Raw genomic sequence first — 13,776 nt, 5'->3', positions numbered from 1 at the left:
CCCTGCGTACCTCCCTGTTTTTTTCTCTGGAACCATCTCCTCAACCTTGTGCTTCTACACACCATACAAGGGATCAAAGGGAATATCATCAGTGAAGTCTTTCATCTCGTCACTATTATTATAGAGAGCATAGCTGCTCACACGGGTGCTCTAGATCTCGTTCTCCTACAAGACACTCACGCTCACTGCTTCGTTCACCACGAAGCACCTATTATGTCAGGTATAGCAGTGCTAGGTCTTCTAGATGTTCGTCACCTGCAGGGTCTGACCAATGTTATATGCACCATCATAGACCCTACTATATTGAATCATCTCATCAGTCACTCTCGATATCATCGCAGGTCTCCATGTTCCTGTCGGTCAATTAGCCCACACTCCGTACATTCAGAGATTCTTAAACAGTCCCTGCTACAACATATGACACCTTCACGTTCTCCGGTACCTCGATCACAAATGTCAGACTTAGAGGAAGGGCAACTCTCAGAAACTGACCCAGACATGCCTCCTAATGCCCGCTCATCTGTGCCTTCGAGGGATGAACCGGTGTTTCTGGGCGAGACGTCACCTCCGGACGACCTCAAAGAATTCCAAGACCTCTTTAAACGTGTTGCGCAATCCCAGGAGGTACAACTTACTGAGTCCCAGGTTAAACAGCATAAGTTATTCAAGAATTTACATCCTAAACAACAACAAAAGATTGCCCTCCCGATAGATGATGCTATCATGGAGGTAGCACAGGACATCTGGCAGACGCCAACATCAATACCGCCCACCAGTAAGAAAGCGGATAAAAAGTATTTTGTTCCATCCAAAGGTTTGGATTTTCTTTTTAACCACCTACAGCCTAATTCCCTGATAGTGGATGCGGTTCACCATAAGAGTAAGATGCCCCATTTTAAAAATTCCCTACCGGATAGGGATACAAAAAAATTGGACTATTTCGGCTGAAAAGTTTATTCTTCAACCTTGCTCCTACGAGTTGCCAATTATGCTGCCCTTCTGTCAAACCATAACTTTGACAATTACTCCAAGCTTCCGGAACTTATGCAACATCTCCCTGACAATAAGAGGCCTCTCCTTAAAGTAATTGCCCAAGAAGGGTTCACTGCATGCAGAACAGCGCTTCAGATTGCCGCTGACGTTGCCGACACGGCCGCTCGAGCGATGGCAACAGGTATTGCGATGCGAAGAGCTTCCTGGCTATTGTCGGCAGGGGCCCCTAAGGAGTTGCAGTCTAAAGTGGAAGATTTACCCTTTGACCATCAAAAGCTGTTTGCCCCCACTACCGATGAGGTTCTCCATTCGGGCAAGGACTCTCATACTACCCTCCGGTCTATAGGGATGTACATGCCACCTTTCAAACGCAGGCGATACTACCTATCCCTTTCAAAGGAGATACGATTACTTGTCCTATAAGCAGCAACAGCAGCGTTGATCTGACCAACCTAGATTTAGACAGCGCCCTCAACGCCAACGCCAGCAGCAGAATCGCTCTTCAGCTCGGCCTTCTCAGAAACAGCAGGTTTGATTCCTGTGCGGGGGACTCGAACACATCTCCAGTGGTCAACACACTAAAGCCTGCCACCATCCTATTCCACCACCACCTGAGGCAATTTCTTCATCAATGGGCCAGCATTACCTCGGACCGATGGGTCCTAGAGGTCATATCAGGCCTAACGATCCCGTTTGCCTCAGTCCCCCCTTCTATCCCTCCACCCCCTCCCTTCTTCGGGACCTGTCTCACGGGGCTGGTCTTCGAGAAGAAGTCCTTCACCTGCTTGAGAGCGGAGCCATAGAGTGTGTACCCGCTGAATTCCAGGGGAAAGGGTTTTACTCCAGGTATTTCCTAGTTCCCAAGAAATCTGGGGGGGTGGAGACCCATCTTGGATCTGAGAGTTCTAAATCGTTGCATCCAAAAGCAGCACTTCAAAATTACCATGCTGGCCAAGATCATGCCAGCACTAAACAAAGGAGACTGGTTCGCAGTCCTAGATTTGCAAGATGCATATTTCCATGTGACAATACACATAGCGCACAGACGTTTTCTGAGGTTCGTAGTGGGCAACGACCATTTTCAGTACAAGGTACTGCCTTTGGCCTCATCTCAGCCCTAAGGGTGTTCTCCAAAACGCTGGCGGTAGTGGCTGCCCATCTACGCAGAACAGGGGTCTCCATTTTCCCGTACCTCGACGACTGCCTCATCAAGGGACACACTCAGAGGCACATCACATGGTAGTCGCAACTCGGGATTTGTTTGACTCCCTCGGCCTCATTGTGAACATTCAAAAATCAGGTCCACAACCGACACAAATTCTAACCTTCGTAGGAGCACGTCTCGACTCCCAGTCAGAGAGAGTTCATCTGCCAGCCGAGCATTTTCAACTTGTACAAGACCTGATAAAAACGGTCCTGCAAGTTCCAAAGCTCCCAGTACGAGTATGCCTCCAGCTTTTGGGTCATATGGCGTCAACTACAATCATAGTGTACCACGCAAGGCTACACCTCAGGTGTCTGCAGCATTGGGTAAGCATGGTATACAATCCTGCCAAGCACAGCATCCGCAAGACCGTGGTGCTACCGGCACATGTCAAAGACTCCCTCTTATGGTGGACCGATCACAACAACATGCTGTCAGGAGTCCCCTTCCACGTACCACAGCTGTCAACGGAGATAACCACGGACGCTTCTCTCATGGGATGGGGTGCCCACATGGGCGCAGAAACAGTTCAGGGCCTCTGGTCCATGACGGAGATGATGCTCCATATCAACCTTCTCGCGCTCAAAGCGGTGTTTCGTGTCTGCAAACACTTCAAGTTACACACATGAGGCACTGTCACCAGAATTCTCTCAGACAATGTAGTGCGATGTATTATGTGAATAGACAGGGGGGTGCCTGCTCCCGTTCACTTTGTGCAGAAGCGATCCGCCTCTGGAACTGGTGCATTCGAAACAACATTTTTATAGTCCCTTCATACTTACCGGGTACGAACAATACCATTGCGGATGCGCTGAGCAGACATTTCCCTCAAGACCATGAGTGGGTGATCCGCATGGATGTCCTCTTACCTCTCTTCCGTCGGTGGGGTTTTCCCACGTGTGGTAGATCTGTTCGCCACACGTGCCAATGCAAAATGCAGAGCTTACTGTTCCAGAGCAGGAGTGGGCGATCACTCTCTGGGAGATGCATTTCTCCTTCATTGTGGCACATTACTTTTGTATGCATTCCCCCCTGTTGTACTCATTCCCAGAGTATTCGAGAAGATAGTGATGGACAGGGCATGAGTGATACTCATAGCCCCAGCGTGGCCCAGACAGCCATGGTACTCAACTCTTCTGCAGCTCTCCGTACGAGCACCATGCCGATTGCCTTACCTACCAGACTTGCTCACACAACAGAAAGGCTCCCTTCTTCATCCGAAGCTGCATACTCTGCACCTGACTGCGTGGATGATACATGGTTCAGCACGTCCGAGAATCTTTGCTCAGACCAGGTGAAGCATGTTCTCTTACACAGCAGGAGGGATTCCACCAGGAAAACTTACCTGTCCAAGTGGTCTAGATTCACGCGCTGGTGCGCTCCTAAGCTTCTAGACCCTCTTATTTCACCACAACATGTTTTACTGGACTTATCCTCCAGCTACAGTCGACTGGACTCTCCGTCTCATCACTTAAAGTCCATGTGGCGGCGATAGCTGCTTTTCACTACCCCGTTGAAGGCAAGTCGTTTTTTTTCCCATCCCATGATGACTAGATTTCTCAAAGGATTGGCTAACCTTAATCCACCACGTAGGCCTCCGCCACCTGCATGGACTCTTGACTTGGTGCTTCATGTCCTAACTCGGCCACCGTTTGAACCGTTGGCTATGGTACCCATGTCGATGCTTACAATGAAGGTATTCTTTCTCCTTGCCATAACATCGGCATATAGGGTGAGCGAATTAGCTGCATTGATGTCAACACCTCCCTATACAGTCTTTAGTGCAGAATCAGTGATACTGAGATCTCATCCAGCCTTTCTACCTATAGTCTGCACAGATTTTCATATAAATGAGCCAATCGTTTTGCCATGTTTCTATCCAAAACCTCATGCCTCTGTGTGACGCTCTCCTGCATACCCTCGATGTTCGTAGAGCCTTGGCATTCTATATAGATAGAACTCGTACTCTTCGTAAGACGGCTCGCCTCTTTGTTTCGACATCAGGGCCTTCTAGGGGCGAGCCCTTATTGGCCCAGCGTATTTCTAAACTGGTTGTCTTTTGTATTACGACTTGCCACACTATTTGTAAGAAGCCTCTCCCATTGCAGCCTAGGGCCCACTCGACACAAGCAGTTGCTGCGTCTGCAGCTTTTGTGAGAGGAGTCCCTCTACGGGACATCTGCCGGGCGGCGACTTGATCTTCTACTTCCACTTTTTCAAGGCATTATGCAATCGTTCAGCACTTTACCTCTGATTCAGCGGTAGCCTTGGCAGTGCTACCTAGTGTTCAGAATCCTGATTCCGAAGCCCACATCTTACTGCTTCGGAGTCACCAGACGTGGAGTACCCATGGGGACTACCCGAAGAAGAAGAGGAAGTTACTCACTTTGTGCAGTAAATGATGGTTCTTCGAGGTGTGTCCCCGTGGGTGCTCCACGACCCGCCCTCCTCCCTGTTTCGGAAACTTGTCTTTCTGTCTTGTGGATAGGTGGTGAGATGAACTGGTGGGCGCCGGACCGCGCGTGGCAGATGAAAGGCGCGAAACCAGCTCGCGCACGCATGGTCCGGCCACACACACACACACACAGCGCTCTGGCAAGCTCCGATTTGCAGTGCCGGGACCAGCCCGACACCAGACATGGAGCACCCACGGGGACACACCTCGAAGAACCATTGTTGTTGCATGAAGTGAGTAACTTCCTCTTACTTTTTCTTGTCACTGGATGACACCATTGCACAGATTTTAATTTTTCCAGCACCAGAGGATTTCCAGAAACATCAAGACTTTTTAAAAAAGTTGGCCTCAGTCTTTGGTGGCCTGGCTTTATTTGTGCAGGAAAATATGCACGTATCAGTGGGCGTCACCCAGTCCTCTTAATGGGGAGAGTAGCTCTCCTGTTGTATCTTGCAATGCATATTGAGTAACCAAGTGTTAGTGAGGTGTAATTTTATAACTTCTAAAATACAGGTAAATAAGTTTGAGTCTTCATGTTCAATAAGGATGTTAGTGCATAGTTGTTTAAATGATTAACTGATAAGCCAGGACTTACTGGTTAATCCAAACAACTACAGGAGGCTCCCGCTTTGCAATGGTCCTATTTATGATCCCCCCTCACGAAATTTTCCGTAGGTGCGGAAGGGGCCAAAATCCCCCAACTTGCGTCCTTGGCCCCACATTTACAATGGCGTACGACACCTGTCATAAATGTGGATTCGAGTTATGATGCCCCGACTTGCGACGTGATCGTTTCTGGAGATAATGTTGCAAGTTGGGGGCAGCCTGTATTACACACACTGAAACCCTTTGATGCCACTGTATCAGAGACAGCAAAGGGGTGAGAGCTGGTGTCCTTGGCCAGCTATGAATTTCCAGTGAAACAATAGAAACCTTTTAAGTCAATTTAACAAAATGCTTGTAAACATGGATTGAGAGGAGGTAAGCAAATGAAAAGGTCTGGGATATTTTATTTTTAAAACTGTTACTGGAGTTACTGGTTCTTATCAGAATAGTGATAGAAATGTAGCCGTGGTGCATTCAACACGAGAGATCCATTTCCTGGACACCACAGTACAAATCAGCAATGGTAAATTAGACACCACTCTCTACAGAAAACCCACTGACTCATACAGTTACCTACATGCTTCCAGCTCCCATCCAGAACACACCATACGATCCATCATCTATAGCCCTAATCTTCTCTAATCCCATTGACAGACCAGAAACTTCAGGATCTCTACCAAGCATTTATAAACCTCAGCTACCCACCCGGAGAAATAAAAAAGCAAATTGAAAGAGCTAGACGAATACCTAGAAACCAACTACTTCAAGACAGACCCAAGAAAACCAACAATAGAACACCACTTGTCACCACCTACAGCCCCCAACTTAAACCTGTCCAACACATTATCAATAAACTACAGCCTATACTGGAATAGGATACTAAACTCCAAGAGGCTCTGGGAGACAGACCCATAGTCTCCTATAGACAACCATCTAACCTCAAGATGATTCTTGCCAACAACCACAGGACATACCACATTAATACCAACCCTGGTACCTTCCCTTGCAACAAACCCCATTGCCAGCTTTGTCCACGTATTCACTCTGCTGATACCATTATTGGACCTAACCAAGTGAGTTATAAGATCAAGAACACATATTCCTGCGCATCTAGAAATATAATTTATGCTATCGTGCCGAAAGTGTCCGTCTGCTTTGTACATTGGACAAACATCTCAGACACTTCGCCAAAGGATTAATGCCCACAAAACAGATATTAGACAGGATCACAAAGAAAAAAGTTTCTTGCCGTTTCAACCAGCAAGGACATTGTCTCAATGACTTGATTACCTGCATCCTGCTTCAAAGGCCTTTTAAGACTACACTCGAAAGAGAATCCTCTGAACCGTCATTCATGCTTAAATTCGACACTTTACACTTAAGTTTGAATAAGTATCTAATAATAATTAATTATAATTATATAATTATCTAATAATAATAACTCTAATGATCTTACCCATTTCAAAGATTATCCCCAATTATCACCTCTAATACCATTAGCTCCCAGATATTTACCCCCCACCTCCGCCATCCTCCTCCTGTTCTGAAATTTGATTTGTTCTTTTCATATGTGGTCATTTTTTTTTAAATTGTATCCTTTGGTATATATGGTTGTGACTATTTTCTTCCACTGTTTGATCTGAGGAAGTGGGTCTGGCCCACGAAAGCTCATCATCTAATAAACCACCTTGTTAGTCTTTAAAGTGCTACATAGTCCTGGTTTTTGGTTCTTATTAGTTCATGTTTAAAGAATACTGGAAGGCTGTACCACCTGTTCGCTGCACTTGCCAACCCGGCTCTCCCCTCAGCCGCTGAGGAGGGCCAGGCTGCGGCTGTGCCAGCCAGGGTCATTTCCCCTCCCCTGCAGTGCCAACCAGGACTCCTTTCACCAGCCTGGGCCCCTTCCCAGGCCAATCACCCCCAGCCTGGGCACCTTCCCTTCAGCCCTTTCCCTTCAGCCTGGGCCCCTTCGCTCCCTTCCCACCTCCCACCACATGGGTTCTGATGCCCCAGAGCAGCTGTTTTAAAAACACAAGCCTGCTGTGTGGTGACTGCTGGAGCTTCAGCAGCTTTTGTGTGGTGGCTTGGGGTCGGGGTGCACCATGGTCCTGTCCCCTCTTCATGCAGATTCTGCCACCGGCATCCCATGTGGGGGAAATCTCGTTCCCCTGGGGTACAGAGCCCCCAAAAGGGTCGGAGGCCAGAGGTAAAATCAGTGAGACAGGAGAAAAATCTAGAAAGGAAAACTTTATTATGCATGCATGCAGGCTGACAGCAGAACCATCGCAGTCAGCCCTGAGTTACAGGTTTTTGGATCCTTTATACAGAATGCTTAGACCAGGCATGTCCAAAGTCCGGCCCGCGGGCCAAATGCGGCCCGCGGTCGGATTTAATACGCCCCCCCCGCTTCTCCCGGCTCCCCGGTGCTTTTTTTAACTGGCGCGCGCCGCTTCGGGCCGCCGCCGTGGTCCCAAACTCTGCCCCTGCACTCCGCTTTGGGGCTGAGAGTGCAGGGACGGCCCCCGCTTCCTCCCCCTCTCCTGGCTCCCCGGCGTTCCTATGACTGGCGCCGCTTCCGGCCGTGCCGCCGCCGTTCATGGCGGCCGCTGCGGTCTTAAAGTCCTCCATGTAGGGCACGTCCGCAGCCCCGCTCCCCCGCTTGGCTACGGGTTCGCCCTGCCCCCGGGCCGCCGTGAGGCCAGCGTGCCCTGCGCTCTCCGCCCGCCTCTGACCCTGCAAGCCTTGGGGCTGAGAGTGCAGGGATGGACTCCGCAGCTGCTGAGATCAGGGATGGACTCCGCAGCTGCTCAAGCTCAGTATCTGTGATTGGCCCTGCGCACTGTCAGCTTCCTGGCGGGCTCAGGCACGTGGAGCTGCGAACATTAGAGACTTCGCCACAAACGGGCTCAGGCACGTGGAGCTCATCATTAGAGACTTCGCCACAAACAGCCACAAAGGCAAGAGAATTCTTGTTGGGCAGTGTATTAGTGCAGTGTATTACTTGGGCAGTGTATTAAACCTCTGGCACTGCGCTCACATGATCCCTTCCCCTTCTGGTCAATTTAAAAAAATGGCGACTGTAAATAAGAGAAGGAAAGTTGACAGTGAGGGCCGCCGCTTCCAGGACAGGTGGAAACTGGAATATTTCTTCACTGAAATAGAGAATCACTGTGTTTGTCTGATATGCCAAGAGACTGTGGCTGTTTATAAGGAATTTAATGTCAAGAGACACTACCAGTCGAGACATAGCACATACGACAAGCTTACAGGGCACGACCGCAGTGAAAAGTTGAAGCAACTTGAAGCTGTTTTAATGTCACAACAGAAATTTTTCATAAGAGCCCGTGAGTCAAATGAAAATGCCACAAGGGCGAGCTATGAGGTGGCAACGTTAATTGCTAAAAATTGCAAATCTTTTGCTGAGGGTGACTTTATCAAAGAATGCGTTATGAAAATGGTTGAGAATATCTGTCCCGAGAAGAAGCAAGAGTTTGCCAACATTTGCCTGGCTCGTAACACTGTAGCACGGAGAATTGAAGAGATTTCATCAGATATTAAGAGACAGTTGACATCCAAAGGAGTGGATTTTGACTTCTTTTCAATAGCCTGTGATGAAAGCACGGACCTATCTGACACAGCTCAGTTGCTGATTTTTATGAGAGGGGTGGACGATGAAATGAATGTGACTGAAGAGCTACTTGACCTCCAGAGCCTTACGGACCAAACAAGAGGAAAAGATTTATTTGTTTCTGTTAGTTCCGCCATAGATGACATGAAACTGCCTTGGAACAAAGTTACTGGGATTATTACTGATGGGGCACCTGCCATGGTTGGTGAACGAAGTGGATTATCAACCCTAATTGTAACAAGGTGATCGAAGAAGGAGGCAAAGCTATTAAACTCCATTGTATCATTCATCAACAAGTTCTCTGTGCTAAACATCTCAAATATGATCATGTTATGAAACCGGTGCTAAAGACTATTAATTTTATTAGCTCTAAAGCCCTGTGCCACCACCAGTTTAAACAGTTTCTACTGGACATCCAGGCTGAATACGAAGATGTTTTATATCACAACGATGTAAGATGGCTCAGTCGGGGGTCTGCACTGCAGCGTTTCTAATCTCTCAGAAAGGAAATTGGAGAATTCTTGGAAACAAAGGGACAACCAATGCGAGAACTATCTGATCCTATTTGGCTGGCTGATTTGGGGTTTCTAGTTGACATAACAAAGCATCTGAATGTACTGAACACGAGTCTTCAGGGGAAAGATGCAGCGGTGAACCAGCTTTATTCACACCTCAAAGCCTTTGGGACAAAGCTGCAACTTTTCATAAGGCAGTTGTCACAAACACAGCCCAATACCATACATTTTTCAGCGTTGCAGGAAATAATGAACAGTTTTCCACAGGACAATATCAGTGCGCAAACGAGCAGGTATGCAGCAGACATTGCATCTCTGGCTGGGGAGTTTAAACGGCGCTTTCAGGATTTTGCAGCTATTGAAAAGGAGATCAGCCTTTTCTCCTCTCCATTCTCTGTTATCCCCGAGGATGCTCCAGATCAGCTGCAGCTCGAGCTCATTGAGCTGCATTGTGACAGCGAGTTACGCAGTCGTCACCAACAGCTCTCTCTTGTGAACTTTTACCGCCAACTGGATAAGAGCCGGTTTCAAGAGATTCGAACATTGGCTAAGAAAATGCTGAGCTTGTTTGGCTCAACATATATGTGTGAGAAGACATTCTCTGCTATGAACTTTAACAAGAACCGCGTGAGGACAAGACTAAGTGACTCTCACCTGCGTGACATTTTGCGCATCAAAACCACTGCCTTTGAACCAGACCTAGCCTATGTGCTGCAGTCCAGATCTCAGTTTCACCCTTCACATTAGTGTAGGCAAGTTTTTTTTTCAATTGAGATGAATACATTGTAAAATCTCAGTTAATGTCAGTTGGTCTAAATCAGTTATAAATATATTTGGACACAACATGTATAGTTGGTGTTATGTCGTTTGCCGTTTGCAATAAACTTTGCATAAGATAGTTAATTTGCATTTAATTTTAATGGTTCAAAGAATGTCAGGCAAAATGGTCGGCCCTCACGCATGTTCACTTCATCAAATCTGGCCCTCTTTGAAAAAAGTTTGGACACCCCTGGCTTAGACAGTTCAGTTGTTGATTGTTTTCTTTAACATATCAAAGTCTCAGCAGAAGTACTCTGAGACTTCTGTTCACCCCAGGAGTGCTAGAAGTAAGTTTTACAAAACAAAGGCACATGAGAATGTGGAGTGAGTAGTATTACAAGGCAAACTGTGAAAAAGATAAGAGTATACATGATAATTTGTGACAGACTAGGAGTATCCATGAATTTGAGAGAGGCATTTGTAAGGGTCTTTGATTAGAGTTAATTTGATTTCACTCTGATACAGGGAGAGAGGTCTGGAAAACTTAACCCTTACAGCAGTTTTCTTTTAGAGAGTTTTGATTTCTGCACAGTCCCCCCTTAGACACAATTGGAGTTATTTGATTTTCCCCACACCCATCAGCTGTTTTTAACAGCAACCGCCCTCCCCTTGGCTGCTGCCAGACCTTCAGCCAACTGCTCTGCGGCTGTTCAGAGGAGCTGGAGGTCTGAGCATGAGGGGGTGGGGGGCACTTACTTGTCTTTGGGTCTCCTGCTGTTCTCATTAGGCAGAAGCTCGCACACAGCTGTTACTCTAGGGGGGGAGTGCTTCTTCTCAGCTCAGCAGGCTTTCTCTCCCTCCTTTCTTCCATCTTCCCTCCCCTGCAGCAGTTTCAGGGCTCCAGTGCATGGAGCTGGCAGCAGCTGGTTGCTGGAGGAGGGGGTGGCAGTGGCTTCTCCCTGTATTTTTGGCCTGATACTCTGGGACCGAGTGAGGAGCTGCTGCCTGCGTCTGTGTGGGCCAAAAGTGCTCAGGCCGTCACCTGCCAGTGTTCCAGCCTCAAACCCTCTCTTCGCGCTCTCCCCCCCCCCCCCCAAGGCCTCCCCCGCAAGAGTAGCGTGTCAGCCACCTCTTCCTGTGGGGAAGAGAGAGGAGGGAAACCCCAATGCTCCATGGTGGCTGCACCTGGAAGCAGCTGCCTCAGTGCTGTAGTGCACCACCTCAGTCTGGTCCTAGAATAGCCGCTTGCTGGCCCAGGGCTACTCACCCTGGACAGGCCCCTTCCCTGGCAGCTGGGGAGGTGGGAGTGGGGAAGGCGGCTGAGGGCAGATGGGTGGCAGGATGAAAACTTTTCCTGCAGGACACAGTGACACATGACGTCACTTCCATCATCCTGCAGGACAAATTTTCTTTAATATATAGTAAGGATGGGTTTCTAGACACAATTACTATTATTGAAACTAGTAGCAGCTTCACAAGTAATGAAAAGAATTTCTTGCCCTGCTTAGAACACATTTTATGTTTTACTGATTATCTTCCGGTATATTTAGTTTTAATCTGGTTGTATTTTGGAAGCTTTTTTATAGTTTAGTTAAGGTACTGCATTCATTTGTAAAGGTCACATTTGTATTTTATTATGCAACAATATAGACCAATATTGAGCATGCAGTTGAGACAGCAGAAGGCACATACCAACAAAAATACCTTAGGTATTTTCTAAATGAAATTTATTTTAAGTTTGTCTCCCTTAGGCTAAACAAATACCATCCCACTAGTGAGAGATTAAAAAGGTAATATTTTGAATTTGGCAACACTTACCAATTTTTGTGAAGATTCATGCTACTTTTATTTTTATTTTCTGTTGCATTTTTCTGTAGCTAGTACATTGAAGAAATATAATAGAATTTTGCAGGTAGCTTCTTTAGCATTTTGGAAACGTAACACCAAGACTTCTCCAGTATAAAATTCAGCTAAACTCTCAATTCAGTGTACAATAGGTTAGAAAAATACTACTATTTTCATCCATTTTGCACTGTTTATGGAATAATTTGCACTATTAGGATTCCTTCACTTTTAAATGCTATAAAAATTTGAAACAGTCGCATATTCTGTGTCTGTTTCCTGAATATTTGCTGACATGAGTTATAGATGACCAATTAAAAAAATTACTTTGTTCAGATTACCAAGGAATTAGTTTGGTATTTAAACTGAAAAATTTAATAAAAAAAGGTTTGAAACCTACCAACATCATGAGATATAGGTTTATAATGTATATTTATCAGTACAGTAATTACTTGTTTAACACATGCCTGCTTAACACGTTTTTGCAATAGCATGATTTTCTGGGGGGGAACATTTTTCAAATAACACGACCATCCCCAAAATAACACACAAATAATCAAGTGATGGACTACTTCACGCGGTGGTGTAAGTTGGTGAAAACAGTGGTAATACGCATGAGCGGATGAATACATGTGGTCACAGTGCTCTTCCGCTCACATGTTTATTTTTTGTTTTAACAAACTGCGGTGACTTGTGTTGCTAGTTATCTTGTATTGCTAGATATCTAATGTTGACGACCCAGCACCAACAAAAAATTGACTTTGCCACCACCATCACCTGAAACGTAACCCCTATCTTTTTCATTATTTTTAATGGGAAAATTGACCCGCATAGCACATTTTTGCTTAGTGCAAACATTTTCAGAAATGCATCTATAGTGTTAAATGAGAAATTAGTGTGACTTAGAAAAAACTTGTCATCTAGGTGCTTAATTATTTAAGGTATGTTTTTGACTCTATACAAGATCTTTTGTAGCACAAATTGTAGTTTGGAAAAAATCCTAACAGTTCACGTTAACTAAAATTACTTTACTACAAAAGGAAATATTCTAACCTGATATGAACCTGTGTTAAATTGACAAATTTAATCTACTATATATTTGAGAGAATTTGTGTGTTCAAGAGCTCCTAAATGGTTAGAGCTGGGACCCACCAAGTTTGGAATACAGCTTCCTCTTATCATAACTTAAAGCAGAGGTAAGGGTTTAGTTGTGCCAGGAAAATGGGGTTTGCCTGGATTGGGATTGCTTCTCCTAAAACCATATAAAAGAGAGACAGAATCACCAGGCAGCTGAAAGGGACTTGCTGGGGGCACACACACCCCAGTTGAAAACTGCTCCAGCCCTGTGCCTCCCACCTTTCAGGCATCCTTTAGGGAAGGGGTGTGTGGGTTGAACTTATACAGGAACATTGCTGGCTTTTCCCCTTTATCAGGGATTTGAGGTGGTCAGCTGACCTGTGCTCTTTGCTCTTGCTCCCTGACAGGAAGGGGAAGAGCAAGTTGCTCTGGGATAAATCCACCTCCCACGCTGCCCAGAGCTGCTCCTCATCCCCCAACTCTGAGTCCTGCATCCCCAACTGCTGCCCTTTGCCCGAGCCCCTTGCCATATATTTTTAATGTTGTTTATTCTTTTAGTCTACGTAGTTACACACGTTAAATGTAGAATCAAATTATCTAGAAGCAGGGATTTTGCCCTGTACATTACAGTTGATTTGGAAGATAGTTTTTTAAAGTAGATGTATTAAGAAACTGATAATCAGTCATATCCACTTTG

At 46.2% G+C, this 13,776-nt stretch overlaps 1 protein-coding gene across 3 annotated transcripts in view; it reads left to right on the top strand.

Moving 5' to 3' along the window:
- Positions 1–13,776, top strand: part of USP47 (ubiquitin specific peptidase 47) — a 170,042-nt gene that overhangs the window by 15,277 nt on the left and 140,989 nt on the right. The window lies entirely within an intron of this gene.

Source organism: Pelodiscus sinensis, chromosome 5 (genome assembly GCF_052426305.1).
Source record: "Pelodiscus sinensis isolate ZL-2025 chromosome 5, ASM5242630v1, whole genome shotgun sequence".
Classification (NCBI taxonomy): Eukaryota; Metazoa; Chordata; order Testudines; family Trionychidae; genus Pelodiscus; species Pelodiscus sinensis.
The sequence above is the reverse complement of the archived record's forward strand: the minus strand, read 5'-3'. Positions and strand labels throughout refer to the sequence as shown.